The 10,988-nt window shown below is 38.5% G+C and overlaps 1 pseudogene; it reads right to left on the bottom strand.

Moving 5' to 3' along the window:
• Nucleotides 1–5,674: 5,674 nt before the first annotated feature.
• LOC113896247 lies at nucleotides 5,675–6,208 on the bottom strand (annotated as a pseudogene).
• Between the last annotated feature and the right edge of the window lie 4,780 nt (nucleotides 6,209–10,988).

A 10,988-nucleotide genomic window follows, 5' to 3' on the forward strand; every position in this document is an offset into this window, starting at 1 on the left:
TTCAAAGGAAAACAATATTTATTAAAAGAATGGATAATAGCTTATAAAGAATATTCAGAAGAGCCAGAAAACCAAGCTTTGAGGTCATGAAGTTAAAAACAAAATGCCCCAAATTTGTCTCAAATTGATTTAGAGGATATCCTCTGCAGCTGGTTATGTGACAAATGGTCCTTACTTCAGCATCCAGCTTCTGATGAAGAGCTGGGATTAGATCATTTGATATGACAAACCCAGGTCATGTGTCCATGCCTAAACTGAAAGGGCTAACTGGAAATAATATCATGTGGTATTTTCAACTTCTGTATTGGCCAATTCTTTCTTACATAGTAGGGAACTCCTCAAACACAGGAAAAAGGTTCCTTTTCCATTGGTTGTCAAACATTTTGTTTTAATTCCAACTTCTTTATTTCCTTTTTTACAGTTTTTACCCATCCTTCAAGTGCCAATACACATTTAGCCTTTTCTAAAATTTTCTTAGTGACTCAAACTGCATTGATCTTTCTTTTCTGCTCTATCTCACTAATAGACTGAGTCACACAACACAAAATCTAATTGTAAACCATTTCGGTCTCTTTGCCTATCGTCTCTTGTGCATACATCTATTCTCCCAAAAATCAATCATCAGTAACTCTAGAATTGAGTCTCTATTGACTACTTACACAGTTGGGTATTGGGGAGCATGTGTGGCTCTGTTGGGGGTCATCTGCTAATGCTTGTTGATGGGCTTAAGCAATTATAAGCAGAAAAATATCAATTGCCTGCAGTGTGTAAAATGAATATGAACATAATAAATAAGAGAAGAAAGATCAGAAGGAAACATAGCATGGACTCAGTCATAAAAGAAATCAACTTTAGAGAGGGACCTAGGATAATGACACCTAATCTAATGATGAAATCACTTTCAAAATGACTGGAAGATAATATTTACATAAAAGAAATATGTTTCTGGCCCAGCAGCAGACTCATCTAGAATTTTTCCCCAAGAAGTTTCTTGTACTCCTGGGTAGTAATAGTTGGAGTAGAACATGTGGACACTTATTTAAAAAAATTGTGGGGCAGCGTCTTCTTGCAATTATGTTTTTTGCACAATGGCAGTGTCTATCAGATGGACTAATTAAAGAGATTAATTAGTTCCGATGGACCCCCAACCTCCAAACTCTAATGTCTGATGATCTGAGGTGGAGCAGATGTAAAAATAACAGAAATAAAGTGCGCAGTAAATGTAATGCACTTGAATCATCCCCAAATTGTCCCCTCCACCCCTCTCCCCCAGTCTGTGGAAAATTTGTCTTCCAAGAAACCAGCTCCTGGTGTCAAAAAGGTTGGGTTGGGGACTGCTGCTCTATAGTATCCTCAGTAGCTTTTTCCCATTTAAATATGTCACTAGTGAAGGTACTTGATATCTCAGTAACCTTGAGTTATTTGATCATCAGTCTGTGAGAATAAATGAGGTCAAACTAACTTTTAATTGACAAATTAAATTTCTAAGTGATCTGCCCTCTGGGAAGATTAATTTTAGCCACACCTCTGTCTTTTCCTCCTTCCCAACTATGTAGTTGATTTTCTCAAATCTCCAGGAAGGTATGCATGCTTGTGAGTGTGTCCACCCTGCAGAGCACCAAGCTTCAAGGGGTGTATTAACCAGTGTGCCGGAGCCTCCCTGGTGTCATGGCTATACAATGATGTATGGTCAAGTGACCAGAAGGCCCCTCAGTACTGCACCATTAGGTGGTCCCCAAAGCAGTGAGGCTTGGCTCACCCAAGTTTATTCCAGTAAACTAACTACACCATTCTTTCCTTTCTGAGTTAATCAAGAAATTTCTTCCTGCCCCCTATTTCCCTCCACGCCCCATCTTGATGTGTCTAGGGTCAGATTAAGTATGGATCTATAATAGCTGTCATAGTATGTGCAAGGTCTGGGCTTCCGCACTGTGGTTGACTGTCACTGTGTCAAGATGCTTCTGCTTGACATCTTTCTTTCATGGGATAGGCTGTTTTGCAGTAGGTCCCTTGGCCCTCTCATTTCTCTGTTTCTACTCAAAGGGATTTCCAGCATCAGCAAGCTGATGCGGGAGATTTGAATGTGGAGGCAGGAAGGAAAGTAGGGAGGATGGACACTTCCAACTAGTCTTGTCTTGAATAGATATCAGATTTTGAACCTCAAATGAAGATGTTCTTTGCTCCCAATCTTTCGCTTATTCATGACAGTAAATTTACTTCTAAACCTGATCAAAGATATTGTATAGAAAGAACTGCCAGTTAATAAACTTCAGTTCTTAAATTTTTTCAGCTTATTTTGTCCTGGTGCATGCATGCGTGCATGCTTAGTCACTTGGTCATGTCCAGCTCTTTGTGACCCCGTAGACTGTAGGCTGCTAGGCTCCTCTGTTGATGGGATTTTCCAGGCAAGAATATTGGAGTGCGTAGCCATTCCCTTCTCAAGGGGATCTTCCTGAACCAGGGATTGAACCTGGGTCTCCTGCATTGCAGGCGGATTCTAAGGACAGTCTAATGCTCAAATCCTGTCAGTATCTTTTTTCTCATTTAAATCTGTCACTAGTGAAGGCACTTGAATCTCAGTAACCTTGAGTTCTTTGATCATCAGCCTGTGAGAATAAATGAGGTCAAACTTTTAATTGACAAATTAAATGGGCTCCAGCACACTGGCTAATATACACCTTGAAGCTTGGTGCTCTGTAGCATGGACACACTCATGAGCACCCATGAACACCTTCCTGAAGATCTGAAACAATCCACTGCATAGTTGGGAAGGAGGAAAAGACAGACGTGTTGCTAAAATGAATCTTTCCAGAGGGCAGATCACTTAGGGCACTATCCATGAAGACCTTTGATACTATAGTCACAAAGAGAGCAAATGTAATCAGGAAAACATCAGATGTACCCACGTGGTTCCTCTTGCCTGAGCCATGTTGTCATTGAGTACTGATTCTTCAGGCTGAGGGTTTGTCATCTCTGGGTCCTGGTTCTTCCAGGGGCAACTATGCTCCAGGAGGAATCCAGTGGATTTGACATGGCTTAGGGGTTTTGGTGAGATAGGGAAGCAGAAAGAGTGAGCCTTGAATGCTCAGAGCAGTATGAGGAAAGGCACATTTGGGCTAAGGAAACTAAAACTTTATTGGTAAGCCTCTCTGAGCAGGCTGTGAGAAGTCAGGGGCAAAAATAAAGAGAAGGTAGACTGTTGCAAACTAAGTTCTATTTAACAAGCACTTACCATATTTTATGGTCCATAAAATAGTCACTATATTTTATGTGTGAACCTTGCATTATGTTTGAGTATATTAGTTATTGCTTAGAGCTGGACATTAGAATTGTCTGTAGAATTTGTTTTTGAAAAAGTGCACCTATGTCCTTTCTTGGTCTACATATACCTCATCGATTTCTTTGGGGACACAATTTGTAGATCTAAATGAAAATAATACAAAAACCAGGTCAAAAAGTCCTCTGCAGCTGATTCAATGCCCATGCCCATTTAAGACCTTCTCTGCCGTTGTGAAATGGAAAATTCACAATGCTTGCTCTTGAGATGCTAACAGCCTAGTAGGAGAATCTGGTATGTCAACAATTAAGACTTCTAAGGGGTTAGAATGTTCATGAGTAATGTAAAGATCCCAGCATACCCTATCCCCAGTCTTTTTACACTTGTGTAGACAAAGGAAATGGTCTAATTTTTCTTCTAAACTTCTTTGGTTTGGTGTCAAACTATACTATCTCATTTTTTCCTCTTGTTTTCCTACTTTCTGCATCTATTACATTATAAAAGAAGTATCTACTCCTTGCTGGTTAGTGTCATTGATGGTGGATTAAAAAAATTATTGAGGTGAAATTGAGTGGAATATTTCTGATTGCTGATTTTTGTTTTCTCTTATTCTGGGTGGTTTTGATAATTAGTATTTTTGTTTAAAAAACAGCCATTTTATTTGTTTTTGTATTTATCTTTTTAAAAAAAATTGGAATATAGTTGTTTAACAGTGCTGTTTCTGCTGTACAACAATGTGAATCAGCCATATGTATACGTATCTCCTCTCTCTCGAGCCTCCCTCTCACCACCCCCACGTTCCACTCCTCTGGGTCATCACGGAGCACCATGTGAAGCTTCCTGTGCTGTGCAGCAGCTTCCCACTAGCTGTTTTACACATTGTAGTGTATATATGGGAAAAGGCAAAGGCAGCCCACTCCAGTGTTCTTGCCTGGAGTATCCCAGAGTCGGGCACGACTGAAGCAACTTAGCAGCAGCAGCAGCAGCAGTGTATATATGTCAATGCTACTTTCCAAATTTGTCTCACCCTTGCCGTCCCCCTTTATACCCACGTGTCCATTCTCTACATCAGTGTCTCTGCCCTGCAAATAGGTTCATCTGTACCATTTTTTTCTAATATCCCATATATATACGTGTTACTATACAGTATTTGTTTTTCTCTTTCTTATTTGAATGAATGTGAAAGTCATTCAGTCGTGTCCAACTCTTTGTGACCCCACAGACTATACAGTCCATGGAATTCTCCAGGCCAGAATACTGAAAAAGGTAACCATTCCCTTTTCCAGGGGATCTTCCCAACCCAGGGATCTAACCCAGGTCTCCCACATTGCAGGCAGATTCTTTACCAGCTGAGCTACCAGAGAAGCCTTTCTGACTTACTTCACTCTGTATGTCAGACTCTAGGTTCATCTGTATCAGTACAAATGAGCTAGTTTCATAGACAAAATGTTTTTGTATATATTTTTGTCATTCAGATAACACATAGAAACTCTATCCTATCTCCAGTTATGTCATTTCTTTTTCTCAGTACTTTCCCTCCAGTAAGCTTAGCTGGAGCTTGTCTAGCTCATAAGATAGTGTTTTTTTACTTTATTTACCATTTTTTTAAATCACAATCGTGTTTTCTTTAAAAAGAAAAATATTTATTTTTGACTGTGCTCAGTCTTCTTGCTGCTTAGCAGGCTTTCTGTGGTGGTGGCGTGTGAGGATTGCTTTCTAGATGCAGTGCCTGGGCTTCTCTGGGGTGGCTTGCCTTGTGGAGCATGGGCTCTAGGCAAGCAGGCTTCTCTAGTGAGCTCAGTAGTTGAGGTGCAGTGGCTTAGTTGCCCCGCGGCTTGTGGAATCTTTCTGGACCAAGAATCAAACCTATGTCCCCTGCATTGGCAGGCAGATTCTACCAACAGGGAAGTTTGTTATCATCTTCTGTATTATGCTTTGATGATTACTTATTTATTCTTTCATCTTTTTTCATTTGGTTTATTATGTTCTGTTTCAGCTTTTGTAGGGAGATGCTTATTTAAAGTTCAAAAAAAATCAATTCAGTTTGGCTATAATTCTCAGCACCATTTTAGCTCAGTTGTAACATATGATATTTTGATTGTCATTCAGTTGTAAGAATACCCAATTCTTACAAGAATATTTCCAGTTTGATTTTCTTTATAGCACATGAATTATTCTAAGCTTCCACATCTCTAAGATTCTTCTTGTTGTTTTCTAACATAATACATTGTTGCCATTGGTCCTTTGTGGTGTAGAACCTTCCCACTTTCTATATGTTACATGAGTTTTGAAACATGTATATTTATTACTTACTGGGTGAAGGGATATATATGTCCCAGTTTGTTATAAATTTGTCTTATACATATGTAAGGCTTCAATTTTTTTTTTTTTTTACTTTTATTTGCATTTATTTTTTGCGGCATTTATTCCCGGGCCATGTTTTTGTTTCTTCAGTTTCTTCTGGGATATCTTTTTCTTCTGTGCAACCTCCTCTTCTGGTTTAGGAACGATCTGTTCTTTTCCAGTAAGGATCATCTCAATGTGGCAGGGAGAGCTCATGTAGGGGTTGATCTGACTGTGAGCTCTGTAAGTCCTGCACCGCATCATGGGGGCTTTGTTCACCTGGATGTGCTCAATGACCAGAGAATCTACATCTAAGCCCTTAAGTTCAGCATTACTGTCTGCATTTTTGAGCATGTGTAGTAAGAATTCAGCACTCTTTTTTGGGCCGCCGACCCTGCGTCCAGCCCCACTGTTTGGCCTGTGCACACCTACCAGCTCCACCGTTGTGACGACGGAATGGCACACATTGCTTCTTTAAAGTGACATCCTTCAGATACTTGGTGGCTTTTCAGATATGCATACCCTTTATGGCCTGGGCAGTTTCACGAGTGTTCTTAAAATGAACACGATTTGAACCTCTTGATTTGCATGGTTTTGTGGGGTTTTCTGGGTCAAGTGAATAGTGTACCACTTTTAGGGGTCACCTCAGGCTGCTTACTGGAAAAAAAAGAGGCATCAATTTTTTACTATACAAGTGGATTAAAAATCTGTCACCAAAGTTTTTCTTCTATTTCTCAAACTATGCATATGGAAGAACATGCAAGATGTTTCAACCTTTACTTTCAAAATAATTTTTTTGTTTCCAGAAAAGTGGTTTTAATAATAAAAAGAATATATATTCTTGCCCTAGATTCATGGATTGTTAATATTTTACTGACTTTGTGTTTTATCATTAATAAGTATAGTCTGTATGAGTGTACACACATGCGATTTTTTCTGAACTATTTGCGAGTGTTGCGTCATGGCCCTTTAAACTGAATACTTAAGTATATATTTCCTAAGAACAGGATACCTTCTTAAATAAAGGGCAGTTATCAACTTCAGTGGGCATCCTAGGTGACACAGTGGTAGAGAATCCACCTGCTAATGCAGAAGACACAAGAGATGAAGGTTCGATTCTGGGGTCAGAAAGATCCCTTGGAGGAGGAAATGGCAACCTGCTCCAGTATTCTTGCCTGGAGAATTCTATGGACAGAGGAGCCTGGCAGGCTACAGTCCATGGGGTCACAAAGAGTCAAGCATGGCTGAGCACATGTACAAACATCAACTTTAATAAATATAATATTAACATATTAGTTAAATGTATTATCTACATTCCATTTTTATCAGTTGACCCAGTGTCATTTATAGTATTTCTCCTTTTAATACAGACTCCAGTCTCGAGTCAGGTGCTGCATTTAGTTGTCATGTATTCTTTAATTTGGTACATTTCTCTAGCCCTCCCTGTTTTTAAGATATCGACACATTTGAAGAATAAAATCTGCGTTCTCCTCTCTCCTTTTTAATGGGCTCTTTCTTGTTTTTAATTTATCTTCCCTCAGGGTTGTTTTTAAATCATGTGTTCTGAGCTGGAAAACTGCACAGTGGCCTGTCATTCTTGGGGACTCGCGAGTATGTCTGCCCCTCATCAGTGATGTCAACTTTGATCACCCAGTCAAAGCGTTGTCTTATTTCTCCACAGTGTATGTTTTTACCTTACAACTTGGTACTTGAAAACTGATTAACAGGAATAATCTTGAATTCAACTCAATTCTGATTAAATTGAGATTGGATGGACTCAATGCAAAATTTGATTTAAATGATGACGCCACATACATAGAAAGGGAGCATGAAAAGATATATTACTCAAATGAAGATGTTTTATTTATTTATTTTTTTACTTCATTGGTAGACAGCAGGAGAGTCAGCTTCCCAAACAGGCCCTTGAGAGAGAGCAGGGAATGGAGACTGGCATTTTACAATGGTTAGGGGCTTGGACCTGGGTAAGACTTCCTATAGGTGGGCAGGAGCTTGATGGATTTGAAACTCCTGCCAATAAAAGGAGTTACGTGGCCTCCTTATCCTTTTACTCAGATGGGGACCAGAGAGGGAAAAGAGAGGAATGAGACTTAAAACCAGTCACTAGTTAAACGTCAAATACTGAAGTCAGGCTCTGTATTACAAAATATAGAGCCTTTCATGTCTTGATTCTCAGCATCATATCCCCCATTAATGATTTTTGCATGAATTGGTCTGTATTGTAATTCAATGAAGATACTGACTTTATTTTCCCAATTATTCTAGCTTCCTTTACACATTTTTCTGGTCAGCCTTCAATATTTTAACATAAACAGGAGTCCAACATTCTGAATGTTCCTTCCTAAATTGGTCTTCTTTCTTAAAACAGTGTAGTGATCCACTATTTCAAACAAAAAGTTTAAGTATAGTATACTATACAGCTTTTCCTATAGGTACCCCAAAATTTACCAATATTTTAAATCAAGATTTCTGTTCTTTGGTAACCTCTACACCTTCTAATTGAGTTCACCTTTCTTCTCTTAATAGTTGATTTGGATCAATGATCTTAGTTCTCATATACCTGTAAATAATTGTTTAATGGATTTTGAATGATTGAATGGATAACATTTCTTGGTTGTTGAGGTTTTTGTTGTTGCTTTTATTTTCACTTTTTTAGCACCACCCAGAATGGACAGTGATTAAAAATTGGCTTTCCGTTTATTTGAGGATAAAATATAATATAAAATGTCCTTCCTTTGAGAATAGCTGGTTTTTGATCCCTGGTAATTTGAGCTTTTTTTCCTTCCTGAAGGGTGATGATAATGTTTCCATATGTAGACTTACTGTATTTATCCTTGGCAGTAGCAGTTCTCTTTTAATCTAAAATGTGAGTTTTCTTTCATTTTGAGAAAAAAAAAAAAACAACTACTTTTATTCAAATTTTGCTTTTCCACCTTCCTCTTTTTGTTTGTTTAGAGCTTCTACCAAATACATGCTAGGATCCTCGATCTGTCATCTCTGTCACTGAATTGTTCTTCTATCTCACTCTCCCCTCTTTCTGTCATTGCCTGCTTGGGCAGTGTTTTGGGGTAAACATGTGGATAGTGTGGTAAGGTCTATTCCCTTCTTTAATGGTAAGGGTTTTTTGCTTGTTTACTTTTTATTCAACTCAACAGAAGGATGTCTTTTGGTTTTTATTATTCTCAGACTGTGATGGAGTATAAGATTTCATCTCTGCTGTTTATTAATAACAAACTCTGCAAGACAGCAAATGAATCAAATAGTTGTTCTTTTTTATTGTTTTCGTATGTTTTGTTGTTACGTCTTGTTTTGCTTTGCTTTTGCCCCTCCATAACACATTTTCTTCTTGAGCCTCCATACTCCATAGTTTAAGTATTTCTTCAAAATATACCCAATGGCACATTATATTTGGGGGGAGAGAAAAAATTCTGGTTCACAATCATTTTTGACCCTGAGTGTCATTTTGGATTCTCTGATTTGGCAGACATAAAGATCCATGAAATTGTTACTGTTTTATGTGCATATAAATGTCAAGTTACATGACTGATATATTGGCTACTTTGAGGTTTAGATAATTAGAATTTCAAGCTGAGTGTAAATAATGAATCCAGTCTGAGTATAAGCCAATAGTGATATCTGACACTATGAAAGACATTCTCCATTTTAGCTACTATTGAAAAAGTTAAACAAAACCCTGGATATGAATAAATACAAAGAACTCCTCTACATATAATGAGTTCAGATCAAGTGGTGTATAGGTAGCATGGGAAATACATTCATCTAGACATTTACATTTTCTCTGTGAGGACAAGGGTTAAACTAGTCTGATATGAGTGACAACTATTTCCATCAATCACTCAGTTTCTCATTGTTTTATGTGAAGTCTCTGTTCACAGTCAGGTTTTATTTTTTCAGTTTTCAATTAAGTGTTGTCCCTAAATTTAAACAGTTCTATATTTGTCTCCACAAAAATTTTTGGTATATAGACATAGTTAGTTGATGTTTTGACTTGTTAAATCATTGAGTCCAACTATTTCTGTCTGTCATCCCAACTATAAATGACAAGTGTTCGCCCAGTTTCGTGGAAGAACCACCAAACCATGACTATATATATTTGGTCAGGATGTTCTAAAGGAGAAATTCAGAATTACAAAATGCAAATGTATTAATTCCTGGAGCCCCCCTCCGTTGTTAACTCATTTTAAATCCAGTGTTCACTGCTAATTAGGATGTTAGACAGTAATTAACCTGTTACAAAATCAGATCTGTAGTCTTTTTCCCTTGAAAGGTGTTCTTTTTTTAAACTTGCATTCAAATTGCACCTGGCTTTGTTTACTCAGTTATTCTTGCTTATGTTTGCCCAGGCTGGTAGCACTTCTCAAAGTGGAAAGATGGCTTTTACAGGGGCGGCTGAAACCGCACTGGGGACTCCAGAGACCACAGGGAGCTCTGAAAGCAGGGCTCAGTGGCAGGTGAAAATGCGATTCTGAGAGGCATGACTGAGATTTTGAAGCCATAATGCGTCGTCATCTTCCCCCCAAGTGAACATGTGCACCTGCTCTCTCTCCATATATTTACATTTTCTCAGAATATCACGGTTTCAAAAAACAAAAACAAAACCAAAAAACAATACCATTGATTCTGTCATCTTGAATTGAATTTCCTAAGTGGCTAGGCCGAGGATAACAATGGTGATAAATATGCTGGGAAGAAAGCTAGATGCCTTTTTTGAAAAGATTCACACGGTTTTCAGTTGGAAGGTGTTAAAAAGGTTCTTTTTTTTTTTTTTTTTTTTAATTCCCCCACTGGGGAGGCGTAATATCCAAACAGAAAGCAGAATGAGGCTGCGTGGTGCAGATTCGCAGAAGCCTTTAGACTTTGCCCTCTCCCTCTAAGCTTAGGCTGATGAAGAATTTCATTTTCTTCTGGGTCTCATAGTTCTCCTGCCCTCCTGTTTTTATGATACACCCCTCTGATATCAGAGGAAACTTAGGGCTTTTTGTTTCCTTTTTGCTGTGATGAACATACAGATAAGTTTCAGGGAGGGGGAAAATCTCTGCAACTCTTGGTTCTTTTGGCTGTTGCAGTAATTAAATGGACACAATGGAGGAAAAAGATATTAACTCCTATGGGAGTTCATAGGAATATGAGACTCAAATGACCAAAGCAGGCAGCTTTTTTACTGTTTGGGGGGAAAAACAATACATTTGTAAAGAATTGACAAGACAGAGGGGTTCGGGTGAAGGGTAGTAAATTAGAAAGTAAAGCGGTAAAGAAATAGCAAGGTTTGTTGATAGAGCCTGCTCTGGGGATAAGGATGCCCTGGTACAGAGAGGGCTCCTTTGACCTG

The sequence above is a fragment of the Bos indicus x Bos taurus genome, chromosome 7 (assembly GCF_003369695.1).
Source record: "Bos indicus x Bos taurus breed Angus x Brahman F1 hybrid chromosome 7, Bos_hybrid_MaternalHap_v2.0, whole genome shotgun sequence".
Lineage (NCBI taxonomy): Eukaryota > Metazoa > Chordata > Mammalia > Artiodactyla > Bovidae > Bos > Bos indicus x Bos taurus.